Source organism: Bombyx mandarina, chromosome 13 (genome assembly GCF_030267445.1).
Source record: "Bombyx mandarina strain Sakado chromosome 13, ASM3026744v2".
In the NCBI taxonomy this organism is placed as follows: Eukaryota; Metazoa; Arthropoda; class Insecta; order Lepidoptera; family Bombycidae; genus Bombyx; species Bombyx mandarina.
This window is the reverse complement of record NC_143220.1, coordinates 7,210,654-7,225,785: the sequence shown is the minus strand read 5'-3', so window position 1 is coordinate 7,225,785 and position 15,132 is coordinate 7,210,654. Positions and strand designations below refer to the sequence as shown.

The following is a 15,132-nucleotide window of genomic DNA, read 5'->3' as shown; positions in this document are numbered from 1 at the left end:
TGAAGGCGTCTAATGCAAAGGTTATTGGATCTGATGGATCCGTAAGCTCGATATGGGCGGTCGAGCACACGAGTCATCTGTTCTTAAATGCTTTCTATAGCGCATAAGCTTTGTGTTAATGCCTCCACCGATTTTGATGTATGAGGTGTGATCTCAATTGTATAGTATAACGGCCGACGCCTTCTTAAGCCGAAAGGCATGACTGACATTATCTCTCTAAAAAGTCCACTGACTTTCTCGCCGGATCTCTTCAGTGGGTCGAGGTTCCGATCCCGTGGTATATTCTGTGGAGCACTGTTCTTGCTAGGGCTAGTGTTAACAAATTCTGTCAAGTTGAGCTTGCGCGTTCATATATTAGTATGCATTTGGGCGTAACTGGAATAACCTCCTAAGCTATCAGCGAATAAGTAGGGGAAAAACTCTTTTTTTTAGGAAAAAAAAAAGATTAGAGGTAAAAAAGGTAGGAACCTATGCTGATAGCCTTGAGAGGCTATTTCAGCTTCGCCCTAACTTTTGTAGGTGAGCTCACGGGGCTCAAACCTGATGACGTTGCTAACACGAACCCTAGCAAGAGCCGTGCTTCGCAGAATCTACCACCGGATCGGAAACGCGACCCACTGAGAAGATCCGGCGAGAAACTCAGTGGGCTGTGTCTGAGATTTAATTTACTCGTCGAGCCCTTCGTCGCAAGCGACGGGTTTGACGAGAACGGTGACCGGTGCTTGAAGTACCTAGAAGGACCGTTAGTGGATCGGGAGGATCCGAGATGACGTGTTTTGGGCGACGTCGACTGCTTTCCATTCTCTCCGCAGGATCGGGAATGTAGTTACCGGCGGCCACGATGAGAGGGTTCTCGTGTCGTGCCGCTTTATCGAAGTGGCGGAAAAAACTCTCTAAAGTAGATATTATTATAGAAAAGTGTATATTATGTATATAGAAGTGTATAACTTACTTGAGACCTTAGAACTTATATCTCAAGGTGGGTGGCGCATTTACGTTGTAGATGTCTATGGGCTCCAGTAACCACTTAACACCAGGTGGGCTGTGAGCTCGTCCACCCATCTAAGCAATAAAAAAAAATCTAATTTTTAAAAGATCAAAATAATAACAGACACGTCATGTATTTGTGTTTCATTGGGATACGCGTTGATCTATTGAGGTTCGTGTTGAATGAAATAAAATTTTGATGACAAAAATATATTATTCTTCAAAATTGTCGAAGATGATACTTTAAAAGCATTCGATATTAGCAACTGCAGCGGACTGCTGTAACTGAAATGTTAATTGAAGATAAGAGTATCTGAGAATAGCTGTGGTCTATCGGATATTCTGAAGCGGGTTTGGCTGACTTGGTGGTACAGTAATTAGCGCCCTAACTGTTGCATGGAGAGTTCGATTTCGACATTGGGCAAATATTCGTAACAGGTTTTTTGCTTTTTCTCTGGGTTTTTATTATCTATATATTTAAAGTATGTATATCAGTCTCTGGTAGCCACAAAACAGGGAATCTTAATCTTAATCTAATGCGTTTCGGTTTGAAGGATGGGGCAACCGTTATAACTATACTGAGACCTTAGAACTTATATCTCAAGGTGTGTGGCGCATTTACGTTGTAGATGTCTATGGGCTCCAGTAACCACTTAACACCAGGTGGGCTGTGAGTTCGTCCACCCATCTAAGCAATAAAAAATAAAAATAAATCTTAATTTGTGACCGGATGCCCCACGTGATTTGTGCCCAGTCCAGTGTGATTTATAAAACCTTTGTATGTTTGTTTATTGTCTTGTTCTGTATTAATAATCATATTATAATGCAGTCTTCGATTATCCCAATGAACGAACAAGATCACTTGAATTCACTTGAGATGCTTTTGTGCATTCAAGTGGAGCATTTCGCAAATTGCTACAGCATTCACTTGAAAGTTATTAATACTGGTGCTTACTGAGGGTATTAAAGGCGCGTGGCAAGCACGGTCTTGTCTGCGTCAGAAGCGAAGCAAATTATATGACTTTTAGCTTTTGAAATAATTTGATCTAATGTCTCAATGAGGGCAGCGTTACTCCCGAACTCTTACAGACTCCTGTAATCGCATAAGACTTGTGCTGGGAGTACGTATTCTATATTCTTTGATTTTGGTTATTATTATTATTTATTGCTTAGATGGGTGGACGAGCTCACAGCCCACCTGATGTTAAGTGGTTACTGGAGCCCACAGACATCTACAATGTAAATGCGCCACCCAACTTGTGATATAAGTTCTAAGGTCTCAGTATAGTTACAACGGCTGCCCCACCCTTCAAACCGAAACGCATTATTACTGCTTCACGGCAGAAATAGGCAGGGTGATTGTACCTACCCGTGCGGACTCACAAGAGGTCCTACCACCAGTTATTTTGATATATATGTTTATAATTGTGCTCTTTTACAACAAAACATTGTCAACCAGGTCTTCGGTTTCAATGTAATTTTTTCCAGCAAACACTAACCTATATCACTTCAGCCAGTAAATATTGTATGTCTTTTTAATACGTTCCTACAATATTACGAGTCACAAGCAAAATCAAAAAACATACGTATGCATTTATTGTTACATTAATATTATTATGCGTGGTTTTTCTTAACTTAACATTTACTTCAAGTAATCTTAAAAAAAAATTGCCTTGCTTAAAACTGCTCTATTTTTTAAAAGTAACTGTGACCATATATGCTTGCCTTGTATTGTGTTGTGCTTGATGAAATAAACTGAGGAATGGGAATTTTTTATATTATTTATATTTTCAAATATGAACTAAGCAGGGGCGAGCTCTTTTTAGTAGGTACTTCATCGATTCAAATCGGTACATATTTGCTATTGTTCCATTTATAGTTATTTGAGAAATAAAACTGAAAGCTTGATAACGATATGACCATTAAAAAAATGAATTAAAAAAATATATATTTTTTGTGCGTACCTATTCTAGTAACCTCAAGCGGCTATTCTAGATTCGCTGAATTAGTAGGTGAAGTCACAGGGCTCAAACCTGACGATGTTGCTAACACGAACCCTAGCAAGAGCAGTGCTTCGCAGAATCTACCACCGGATCGGAAACGCGACCCACTGAGAAGATCCGGCGTGAAGCTCAGTGCTTTTTTTGATCACACGGCAAAACACATTTGACAGCTTCAAAATGAACATTGAAGTTATCCAATTTCAGATTACACGAAAACTATGGTATCGAATGTGTTCATCAGTGATGTTGCTAAAGAAAAATGTTCTCTCAAACAATAAACACACAGACGATATTTTCTTATCCGAAAATGTACATACTACTTTACAAGTCTAAGTTCATGGATCGTAAATTATAACCAATCCAGACGTCAGACCCTACACTACTACACTCTAAAAGCTACCGTACAACCTTGCATAATATTTCTATTGAACGTTAAGCTTGCTGTCAAGAATTCCACACGTTTCAAACAAGTTCCAATTAAATTTGAAGGGGTAGATAGTGAAATTTACAAGTTTAGCCTGTCTATAGCTGACATAAACAGAGTCAGCATTCCGACACAGACGGAGTTAAATGGTGCAGACAATGTAGTCAGGGAGGCTTTTAGATATTAGCTTTAGTAATAGCATTCCGAAATGTCACTAAGAACAGTACCAGTAATTGTAGGTACTAAGCTGGTTTTAACTTTACTGTAGACAAGTATTGCTGTGTTGACGGCGCGCCTTCCCTTGATTTGCTTGAAACCAAATTAGCTGAGTTCCAGTGCAAAAATTTAATATCAGTGCCACCTATTATTAAATCTCTCTTCATAAAGACAATAGTTATGTATTACTTTATGTATTTAAACTTTTGGGGAAGTAAAGACACAGGGAAGATCTTTCATTGAGCGGGTTATTTTACTCGATAGAACGATGGTCCTAATATTGTTGTTCGGAAGTTGTATATTATTAAGCAAGCTTACCTTGAAAATGTCGTAGCGAGATTTAGATATTTGTCTATATGTTGAATATAAGAATATCTTGTGTTCTATGATAGTTACCGGCTACAAACTTATAACAAATATTATTATTGTTCCTTTTATTATTTAGTAACGTTTTTACTTATGTTGCGTGTCTAAATAAACAAAAAAAAAACATCGCAGTTTGTACTGAGTACAATATCTGATCGGTGGTGCCCAGTTTGTAAAATCATTTAAGTACTCATTTAATCAGCTTAGAACCTAAAAAAATATCGTAATATGCGTAGTATTAGTGCAGAGGTCTCGTAAGTGAATGTTAATCCTGATCCCACGGATCGGTTGCAGCCTTTGGGTCTATGGAGAGATTTCAGTTCGGTGTTTCAACAGTTGAAAACACTGGACTCTTCAACGAGCTCCTCTTTACGATCTGACTGCTAGCACATATCATATTTCAAACGAGGCTGGGTCAAAGGCTGAAGATTAAGTAGTTACCGGAGCCCATAGACATCTACAATGTAAATGCCGCCACCTACCTTGAGATATTAGTTCTAAGGTCTCAGTTTTTACAGTACAACGGTTGCCCACCCTTCAAACCGAAACGCATCTCGACATCCGATCACTGCCCAAGGCCGGGCAAGGTTGGAGTGTTTCCGCTGCTAACACTACCACCAGACACGCGGAACCAAGGACGCCTGTTTGGTGAAATCGTCGAGGAGATAATCAATGACTCTACGTCAGCCGTCATGATACGGCAGCCGGATAGGGCGCCCGAAGCGGCTCCGCTGGTATCCCGGAATATAATTCTGGGGCAGAATCAGCCTGCTTGTTGAAAGCGCGATACACCGCCAACCGGTTGCTCTTCTACAGCAGTTCTGCAGAACTGTTATCATGCGGTGCGCTAGAATGCTGGTAGCGCGCCGCCCATCCTCGGTCCTTCAGGTCGCCTCGTAGCTTTCCCCGAAGGAGGCTGCCCCCTAGATGGATCAAAGCCGGCCGAAAGCCTTTCTCCGGTCCCCGGACGGAAACCATAGATCGGTGCGGAGAGGAAACGGCTCAATGGTTTGTAGACTGTAGGGCGGGTTTGCTTGTAAGCGAGGCCACGCCTTCAGTACGGACCGTCGAAATTGAAGCATTCACGCTCGATGGCCACCTCCGTCGGGACGCGACTCTGCCCTGCCGAGGAGGTCATACTGCCATGCCTAATCGGCAGCGAGTACCTCCGCTTTCTGGTTCCATTGAGGCATCCCGGCGAAACGCACGCCACCTCACGGAGATTCTCGAATCCTGACCGCGATCCCACGCTGCAGGCGTCCCAGCGCCATGACGTTCTTACAAGTCAGGGCGCGACGCCCTGGGATTCATACAGTACCATCAATCACACCACCCTACGTAGTGGCAACGCACCGTTGTGCCGGGTCCTGATACAAACTTAATGATCGTAAAATAGAAAAGCGGCACTTACTATTTCATCGTGCATTTAGGACGATACCACAGTCGTAAAATCCTATTAATAAAGCAACGATCGAGCTGTAAAAACGCTAATTGTTCGTCTCATTTATAACCGGTATATAGACGATGATATCAAAACTTTAATATTCAAGATGGAATACATTAAGAATTACATTTTAAGTACAATCGGTTCGTTTTATGAAGTCCTGTGTCGGTGGATATTATCTGAGCAAGTGTGTTTTTATTAAGTGTTGTAACTATATTTCTAAAACCAAATTAAATTGAGACCGAAATTTGGCAAAATAGACATTTCCTACCTGCCTACATTCATTGACTCATTGTCGAAAACAATTAAGTTTACTGACATAATTTTTTTATTAATTATGTACATTTTGTACATGTAATTTGTTTATTAATTACATTTTGTTACAATAGTATGTATTTATGTGATCTATCTATCTGTGTGTAAATGAGGAATAAAACATGAATTTCTCATAATATTCAGACACTTTCAATTTCTTCTTTGTCAATTTCAAGAAGATTATTATTTCAATAATGTTATTTTCAATCTAACTATCTATAGATAATTTATCCGGTAAGAATTAGTAATGAAAACACACGCGAACACACACCATAAAAGACTTTCAATCTTCAAAATTGCCCTGAATACTCGTAAGAATACGGTTAATGCTAATTCGTATTTCCCGAGTTCTAAGCAAACTGTTAGGAGCGGTAACCTAAGTATGGATCTACTTAACTCAAATAACAGGTTTTATCCTTTTGAAAGGTTGAGTTTCTTAGTAAATGCATCTTTACCTCAGTTGCTCCATAGAATGGGGTTCTGTATTTGTGTGTGTACACCAAGAACTTGGCAATTTAGTTTCTCTAAATTAAATCTGCATTCAATGCGTGTATCACTTGTAATATTACTTCGACTATGATGTTTGGGCTTATGAGTCTTTATGAAAATATGTATGTGTTTTTACAATCAGTAATTTATATAAAAGTGTTTTGATGTTTAATTAACGTAAAATAGTAATTGTTTTTAAAGATTAAGTTTAAATCGAATTCACTACATTTGTTTTTATTATTAATGAATTCAAATATCAGAATCCAAAATAATTGTGTTTTGTAAATAAGTGCGTCATTTATGAATTTACATGATAGCTTCTAGAGTTCACTCCACTTCAACTCGCTATATTTTGAATGGTTTTTTATTTATTTATTTTTCGTGAAAGAAGAATTACTGATGGTTCGAAGGCTTTTTCAGTTTTACCAGGACAAGCGGGCGAGTAAAGGCAGCCAGGAGGGGTGGGATTTGGTAACAGCTGCGCGAGCGCCTCTAAAAGAGAATTTGTCTACAATTCTAAACAGTCTATGCGCACACTACTTAAATTAGAACTTTTGTGTTCGAAGTTTATAATTTACAAGTTTATAATTTGCGTAATTACTGGTGGTAGGACCTCTTGTGAGTCCGCGCGGGTAGGTACCACCACTCCGCCTATTTCTGCCGTGAAGCAGTAACGCGTTTCGGTTTGAAGGGTTGGGCAGCCGTTGTAACTATACTTGAGACCTTAGAACTTATATCTCAAGGTGGGTGGCGCATTTACGTTATAAATGTCTATGGGCTCCAGTAACCACTTAACACAAGGTGAGCTATGAGCTCGTCCACCCATCTAAGCAATTAAAAAAATAAAAAGAAACAGCTAAACCAAGGAAAGGCTGATTGAGTCTTTGGCAGCACTAAGCGCCTTGACCATACTCCTGGTACCATAGATATAAGCTGCGGTAACAATTGACAATCCGGTGGGCCGTTTCGTCTGTGGTAGGAGACAATAAAAAAACATTTTACTGCTATTATACCTTCTGAAAATTATACACCTTGAAATATCCGAAGCTTTTTGTAAAACAAGATTATTCAATGGTACGCATTTCGAAAGCTCCACAAGAGGCATGTAATCAACTAGATGATTACAATTATTGGAGACTTCCAACTGCTGTTTACAGAACTGGTTTTCTTTGTATGATATTATTCTTGAAATACCTTCCGAGGCTTTGTGAATAGCCTTATTATTATTCTAATTATGTTACATAATATGTTGTATTTTCTTTTCGCTGAATGGTTCGTTTCAATTTAAGACATGAATGAATGAAAAAAATATGTATTTCAAATTAAAAAATACTTTTTTGTTTTAAAAACAAGCTATGCCTAGGTTCCGTACTTTGTTTTGTATAATAATTTAAAAAACGAAGAAATTCTATGCTTCGAAGATATTACATAACCAAGGTGCCTATATTTTTGCAATTATTTGTATAAAATATCAATAATTGGTCGGAATCTTTAAATTGTTGATATTTCTTAATGAGCTTACGGCCCTTTTGTTGTTTTCAGAATCATTAAAGAACACATCGTGAAACCCCTCACTCATCTTAAGCTTAAGAGTGAAACCTTGAACTGCTTAGTCCGTGACTTCTTAACAGAAAAAATTGGTATAACGATGGAAGCGATCCCTTCGGCATTTCAAATTGCCTGATCAGCCAACAGTAGGTACTACTAATAATTATTCATTAACTGCTAGTATCATTTTATCTATGACTTTCACAAATTTTTGTTAGTTCATTTCAAAGTTTTGTATTAAAATTAAAAATAATTTAAAAACAACTTTCGCTTCAGCAAATCAATGAAAATATTACCTAGCCATACATTCCACTGATAAAGCACACACCGGTACACAGAACTGCTTTTCAACGTCATAAAAACACACTTATACACATTAAATCATTAAAACACGACAAAATACATTATGATCAATTATTTTTAGAATGCACTAGACGAACTAAACTAAATATTGTACCTGTACCGTCTCAAGACATTAATTAACAAGGAATGTTTTCGGATTACGTCCAAATATCATATGAAATGTACGAAATGTTTTTAAGTAGTTTTTTTCCGTTTAAGGATGTGGGCAGACGCATACAAGGCGCGCAATACACTGGCGGACCGCGTCCCCGGCTCTCCTATAAATTCTTTACAAGACTCGTGCCAGAGCTTGGCCCTGTACAGTCGCGTACAGTAATATAAACGGAAGCCCTTCAGAGATGTGAGTTTTAATTACTATTAAAAATGTGTTGTAATATCTTCAAGAAAATATATTTTAATACTATTTATATAATTTCACAATGCTTTTTAGGAAAAGATAATACTAGCACCTGTTTATTTTTCTTTCCCAGTTATTTTTATGTATGTTTGTAAAATGAGTTAGTTATACATACAAAAATCTCTTGGAAAAACATTTTAGGCACTTTAAAATAAAGAATAAATGCAAATAATTCACAAACAAACATTGGAAGCGTTGTTATTGTCGGAAAGGTAAATGTTCGATGTAAAAGTACATTTTTTATGATTGAGGGATTACTGGTAGCCCGGAGGACTTTCCAGTTTCACCAGGACAGGTGGGCGAGCAAAGGCTCAGCCAGGAGGGGTGAGATTTGCTAACAGTTGCCCGAGCGTCTCCGAAAGAAACATAACAACTCAAGAGCAACTGCTTCGCGAATGAATCTACTACCTCATCAGAATCGCGACCCGCTGAGAAAATCCGGCGAGAAACTCAGCGGGCTGATGCATGGGTTAGCGTAAAAGTACTGTCGAGCACGTGGGTTTAAATAGTAAAATGTTGGACGCGACAGTACCAGAGATCGGCGTGTGCGCTGCCTCCGGTCGTCGCTCGGGCAACCAGTCAAACCGCCCGCGGCCCCCCGCCCTCCGCGCTCGGTCCCAAACTTTAACAACCACATTCGAAACCTGACCTAAATCGAACTTAATATAGCTTAAAATTACATTGAGTAAATTCTCAGTTACCGCATTTTTCGGTTTGGCAGTAGCTATTTTGTACAGAACGTTCCTCGTGGCGTTTTCGATATTGTATTAGCAGACGATTGATAATTTAAGCTTTAATATGTGGTAATAAGGTTGCTTATAAACATTGGCATTAGAATGCACCTGTCGATTTGGAACTTACATGATCGAAATAAAAATTAACAGATATTCGATACAATTATATTGGTGGTTGGTACCCGATGTACAAGATGTCTGGGCACGGTATATTTAAGTAACTTCGGTAAAATGAAAAATGAGTGGGATTTTTATTAAATTCCAAGACCTGGCCAGACGAGCTCCGCCTAGTGCCGTGTGCTTATCGGACTTCCAACTACACCCTTCTAACCTGAACTCAAGATCAACACCGGCTTTGAGGTATGATTGAAAGCTCAATATCGACTATCCTGTCTTTAAATTTGTATCGCACTATTACTTCTCGATCTACAGGTCATATATACCTGGCGAGGCTCGCAAAGCCCCCTTACGACCAGAGACTTCTATTAGTATACTAAGTACATTTTAAAGCGGTGGTTTGAAGAATCCTCGGAAGGGAAGGCACGCCCGGTATAATTTTATCATCAACCAATTAGATAGCATGAATTAGAAAACTGATGTTTATTCGTGAATATTCTTCTTTTCAATCGTGTCACTCTTGACGGAGTGGTCGTGATCGTCATGTAGTGTTGGAAGGGGCAGATTTGATGCGTCTCACGATGTCCCGCCATCTCTCCCTGCTCGAGGCCATTCTTCTGCACTTAGTGCACCATTCTCTGTGGTGGCACATCTACGCTGACCGCAACTTTGAAACTTTGCTTAATTTAAAGCAGTCCTCATTAAAAATGGTCTCTTACAGGCTCTCCTAAAATTTATCTCTATTACGCTACACAGCAAACGTATCATTTCTATGTATGCACTACATAGAAATTGATATTTATGCATCAGAGCTCGGCTCAGTCACACTGGAATATCGGTAGAAATTCCGCTGTAATTAAGAGTTGTAGAAGTTATCGTAAGAACTCTTTTTGTTTTTATTTGTCTGGATGAAGAGCTGATGTTAACTGGTTGACGAAATACATAAAAATAGATACGTCAATGTCACCAGCCTGAGACTTACGCACAGACTCAGCATTGTATGATGACTTTCCCACCGACTAGACTATATCTTTCAAATAGAAACACATGTCTGCTGAATGAATGTTGCATCACGAGGTGACTCTGAGCACGTCCACACATCAAAAGCAATAATAAATAAATAATTTATTTAGATCGACGATCACGTATAACTAAGCACCTATCTAGCGGTCATCTCGTCTCTTAAGCCGCTTATTTGGTAGCTGTCGTTTGGATTTTCATCTAAGAGGTTCGTATATGTCTGTCGTATCGTGAACTAAATTGTCAGGTGGGTTAGCAGCTATATTACTTTCTATTAAATAGTGTATACTATTTTCATTGACTTTCAACCCAACCAAACAAAATGTTCTTTTAACCCTTTGAGAGCGAACCGTCGATAGATCGATTCTCTGCGTAGAGTGCGAAGCGTCGGATTACCGACTATTTACGCAGTTTAATTCTGTTGTCGTTGCCGTCGGTAATTACCATAGACCTATATAGTAGGGACACGACATATTGTTCTATACGTACAATTGCTTATATAAATAGCACCCATTTTGAAGGCACACACATAAACATATATCTGTCTCGTTCTTACTCAGCACTTTAACTCGTAGGAAAACAATATAACAGTATTTCAGTGCGTACATAAAATTAAACATGAATATACGTAAATGTCTCCGTCTCCGTCTAATGAGGCCGAAAATCCGCCATGTTTAGCGCACCAAATGTCATTGTCACGTCAGTTCAGCCCCCTTTTTTGGGTTGTACATTATTTATTGACTTTGATATCGATTTAATATGATAGCTTATATATATTTTATCATGCTTAAAACATACAAAAATAATAATTAAAATATATTTTATAGGATCTCAAGAAAGTCGATGCCCCAAAACTATTATCTATATATATTTAAATTCATTATGGAGCCCTCATCCGAAAAATCGGACACCATTTTTCGGTCGGAATCTATTCATCATGACACTAATCATAAATTCCTCTTTAAAATATGTCATCAAAACATATTTAGACATTCTGTTTAGATATTTCGGGAAAAAGGCTACCGACAAAATCTCTTCGGAACTATTTAAATAAAATAGTTTTATTCCGCAGTGAGTAAAACACTATTGTAAATTCGTTAAATATTTAATAATTAAGTGATTTTAGAGAGGAAGTCACAAGGAATGACGTTTGTAATTTTATTAACGAATAAATGTTCTGTAGGTGTTTTTTTTTATCAGGCGGTCCCTTGATAAGTTTAAAATTTGAATCATTCTCAAGTGAGAGTTATTCAAATGGTGCGGCGCACCTTCCTTGAGGTGCGCTGTGGTAGTGTGTTACGGACTTTAGAGTCAGCAAAACAATTAAAATAGATTGTAATAGTCTAAGAAAAACACGTACTCAAAATACGATAACATTCAGCATGCTAGAAATGGGCAGATGGTACTGTACTACGCAATATCTTTATGTTTTACGGCAAACGACAACTTTATAAAATCAGTGTAGCAAATTTTAAAAATCGTCATATCGTTTACTTGGCAAATTTGAAGCACGAACTCGTCTTAGATTTCACATAATATCTAAATCACATCATCTTTGCACATAACAATATACTTACTTCCTATTAAAGTATAAATTCTACAAATACATTCATACTCAACAATATTTAAAATAAAATGAGCCAAGAACGTTTATCGATAAAACCTACTAACATTAAAATCTTCTGGGCAGCACTAAAACCGCCATGTTTTGTGGCCAGATGACGTCACAGTGGCACGAATTATTTGTTGCCGTTTCATTTCCATAGGTTTCCTACTTCAGTGGTAATTACATACCCGATCCTGCGGACCGAATGGTAAACAGTCGACGTCGCCCTAAGCACGTCATTTCGGGTCCTCCCGATTTAACGTTCTGGTCGAACTCGTCGCTCACGACGAAGGGTTCGGTGCGTAAATTAACCCATAGAGATAGCCCACTGAGTTTCTCGCCGGATTTTCTCAGTGGGTCGCGTCCGAACTGGTGGCAGATTCTGCGAAACAAGGCTCTGGCTAGGGCTAGTGCTAGCAATGTCTTCAGGTTAGAGTCCGGTGAGCTCAGCTTAGGTAGAAAAAAAAATACGTAGTTTCTTTATAGGTATTAGGTATCGACCCGTACAGACCTGTTTTTTGTTTAATTTTTTTTTGCTGAATTTAACATTTATTTTTGTAATTTTGTTTAAGCTAAAGTTTTTATAAGGTATTTTTTTACAAAAATCCTTTAGAAGTTTTCGAAAAATATGTAAAAATAAGCTCGGCACTAAAAGAGTACCTATATGTATTTTAACTGAATGTAAACGTCTGTGGTCTAACCAGTTTCGTGATTGCTCGTGATCTATGCTCTTATTTGACTATTTTGATAAATCAAAAAACAAAATGTCACAGCTATTAGTCTAGGCTTTAAAACAATATCTACAAAATGTAATTATGGAAAAAATAACAAAATCTCCGTCTTCCACACGATGCCGCAAAATAACCAATCAAGTAAGCAAAATGATGTACTAGTGTGCACTGCAGAACGTTCTCCTTAGACTTCGCCTAAATATAATAAATTATACCTATAGATATTCCTCGTATGTAATAGTAAATCCCAATCAAGTTTAGATACTTGTAACTGAATCCCGCACGTTAGGAACCACTATACTGCCCTTTTTGCACCGAAGCAATCACTAGTTTGGATATAGTCTGATAAGGGCCTTACACTTCAGATTGTAACCTACTGGTGGTAGGACCTCTTGTGAGTCCGCGCGGGTGGGTACCACCGCCCTACTATTTCTGCCGTGAAGCAGTAATGCGTTTCGGTTTGAAGGGTGGGGCAGCCGTTGTAACTATACTGAGACCTTAGAACTTATATCTCAAGATAGGTCGCGCATTTACGTTGTGGATGTCTATGGGCTCCAGTAACCACTTAACACCAGGTGGGCTGTGAGCTCGTCCACCCATCTAAGCAATAAAAAAAAAAAAAAAACCTAATGACTAGTTGGGAAGACAATGGGGTGCATTCGAAGAGAGCTACATACAGCATTGGGTGGACATGGGTTGAAGACGAGACTATTATAGCTGGGTGGTATTCACGTACTTTAGTATCCTTTTTTTTTTATTGCTTAGATGGGTGAATGAGCTCACGGCAAAAAACGTTTTCGAATCCTATACAAATAAGCACCGTGAACTCATCTTGAAACGCGAATTCTAAATCTCAATTTTACAGTACAACGGTATTTGTTCAAGGCAGACATAGGTAGAGTGGTGGTACTTACCTTTGCGGGTACAGTACAACGGTATAACTGCTTCACGACATAGACATAGTGATGGTACCTACCTTTACGGGTTCACAATACGTTTCCACGACAGTAATTACGCAAATAATACTTTTTGACGGGTTTGATGTTATTCCTTCATCGTGGAAGTCATTTTTGAACATGTATCAAGTACGTTTTTAATTAGAAAAATTGGTTATATCTTTTATAGACAGCGGAGAAGGCGATAAGACACCCTGGCTGACGATCATAGGGAGTCTAGTTCTAGGAGCGGGCGTCATCGCGCTGTTATACAAGTTGTATTCTAGATATAGTAATACATCGCAGGAGGAACCTCTTGTCACAAAAATTAACCCAGCAAAAAGAAAATGGCCGGACGATTGTTAATATACATATGATTAAAACTTGAGTTTTATTATTTAATGAATTAAGTCAAAGGCGCATAATTTGCGTTGACCTCTCGTCTCAAAAAGTCTGATTTTATAGCCGTGTTCTCGTCAGTGTGCTTAGTGCGAGTTTTTTAATGTTCTCGATAGTCTATACTATACTTCTATAAGTTAACCCAATTTTGTATGCAGTTGGAACAGCGCCCTTAGCGGCAAACGTAGGCAAATGTTCCTATGGATACATATTTGAGTCACTTTTACCCTATCGAAAACGTTAATTAACTCGCACTAAGCACACAGAATAGTGTAAGCCCGGCGCTCTTGTAGGAGCACCGAATAAGTAGTAACAAGACGTCTTTAATTTATCATAAAGATCAATTTAAAAGTTAGAGGAAGAGCTAGGCCTAAGAAAAAATGGATGGATTGCATGAAAGACGACATGTGTAAGAGGAGAGAGAGTGAAGAAATGGTATATGATAGAGGAGTATAGAAGGAGAAAACGTTGCGCCGGCCCCAGGTGACTGGGAGAAAGGTAGGAGAATGATGATAATTTTAAAATTCATCAATACTTTTAAATATCTATTTAAGTAAGGCGTTTGGTGTCTGGTAGTCGAGAGACTGTAACTAGGTACCGTGCCTTGGATCCCGAGGTGGCTACTGGTTTAATTTAATAGTATGGCACTTGACACGTGTTTGCAAACTTTTGAGTAATTCTTTCGAACATAATATCCAACAGGTAAAATGTCTATTTTTGAACACACTAATGAGCCAGCTTACTGCGCATCGGTGTGTTCACTTAACATCAGGTGGGCCGTGAGCTTGTCTCCCATTGTTCGATAGTCAGAGCAGCTCTCGCCCACGGCCCTGGCCGATCGCGGTAATAATCAAACATAACGTATTAAAACTATGTGCCCACGTCCACAAAAATTTTTTTTTTGATAATATCTACCTAAATACTTAACGTTTTGAATGAATATGAAATAATTCAAAACCGATCCTGTGGACCGAATGGTAAACAGTCTACGTTGCCCTAAACACGTCATTACGGATCCTCCCGATCCACTAACGGTGG

General features: G+C 38.6%; 1 long non-coding RNA gene across 2 annotated transcripts; it reads left to right on the top strand.

Annotated features, from left to right (window-relative positions):
- The first annotated feature begins 9,284 nt into the window (after nt 1-9,284).
- Nucleotides 9,285-14,078, top strand: LOC149501608 (uncharacterized). 2 transcript variants are annotated; one of them, XR_016324130.1, is made up of 2 exons: nt 9,285-9,646; nt 13,886-14,078. It is a non-coding gene; the product is annotated as an uncharacterized LOC149501608 (long non-coding RNA). The 2 variants fall into 2 exon arrangements; XR_016324129.1 differs by lacking the exon at nt 9,285-9,646 and adding an exon at nt 12,731-12,901.
- Nucleotides 14,079-15,132: the final 1,054 nt, after the last annotated feature.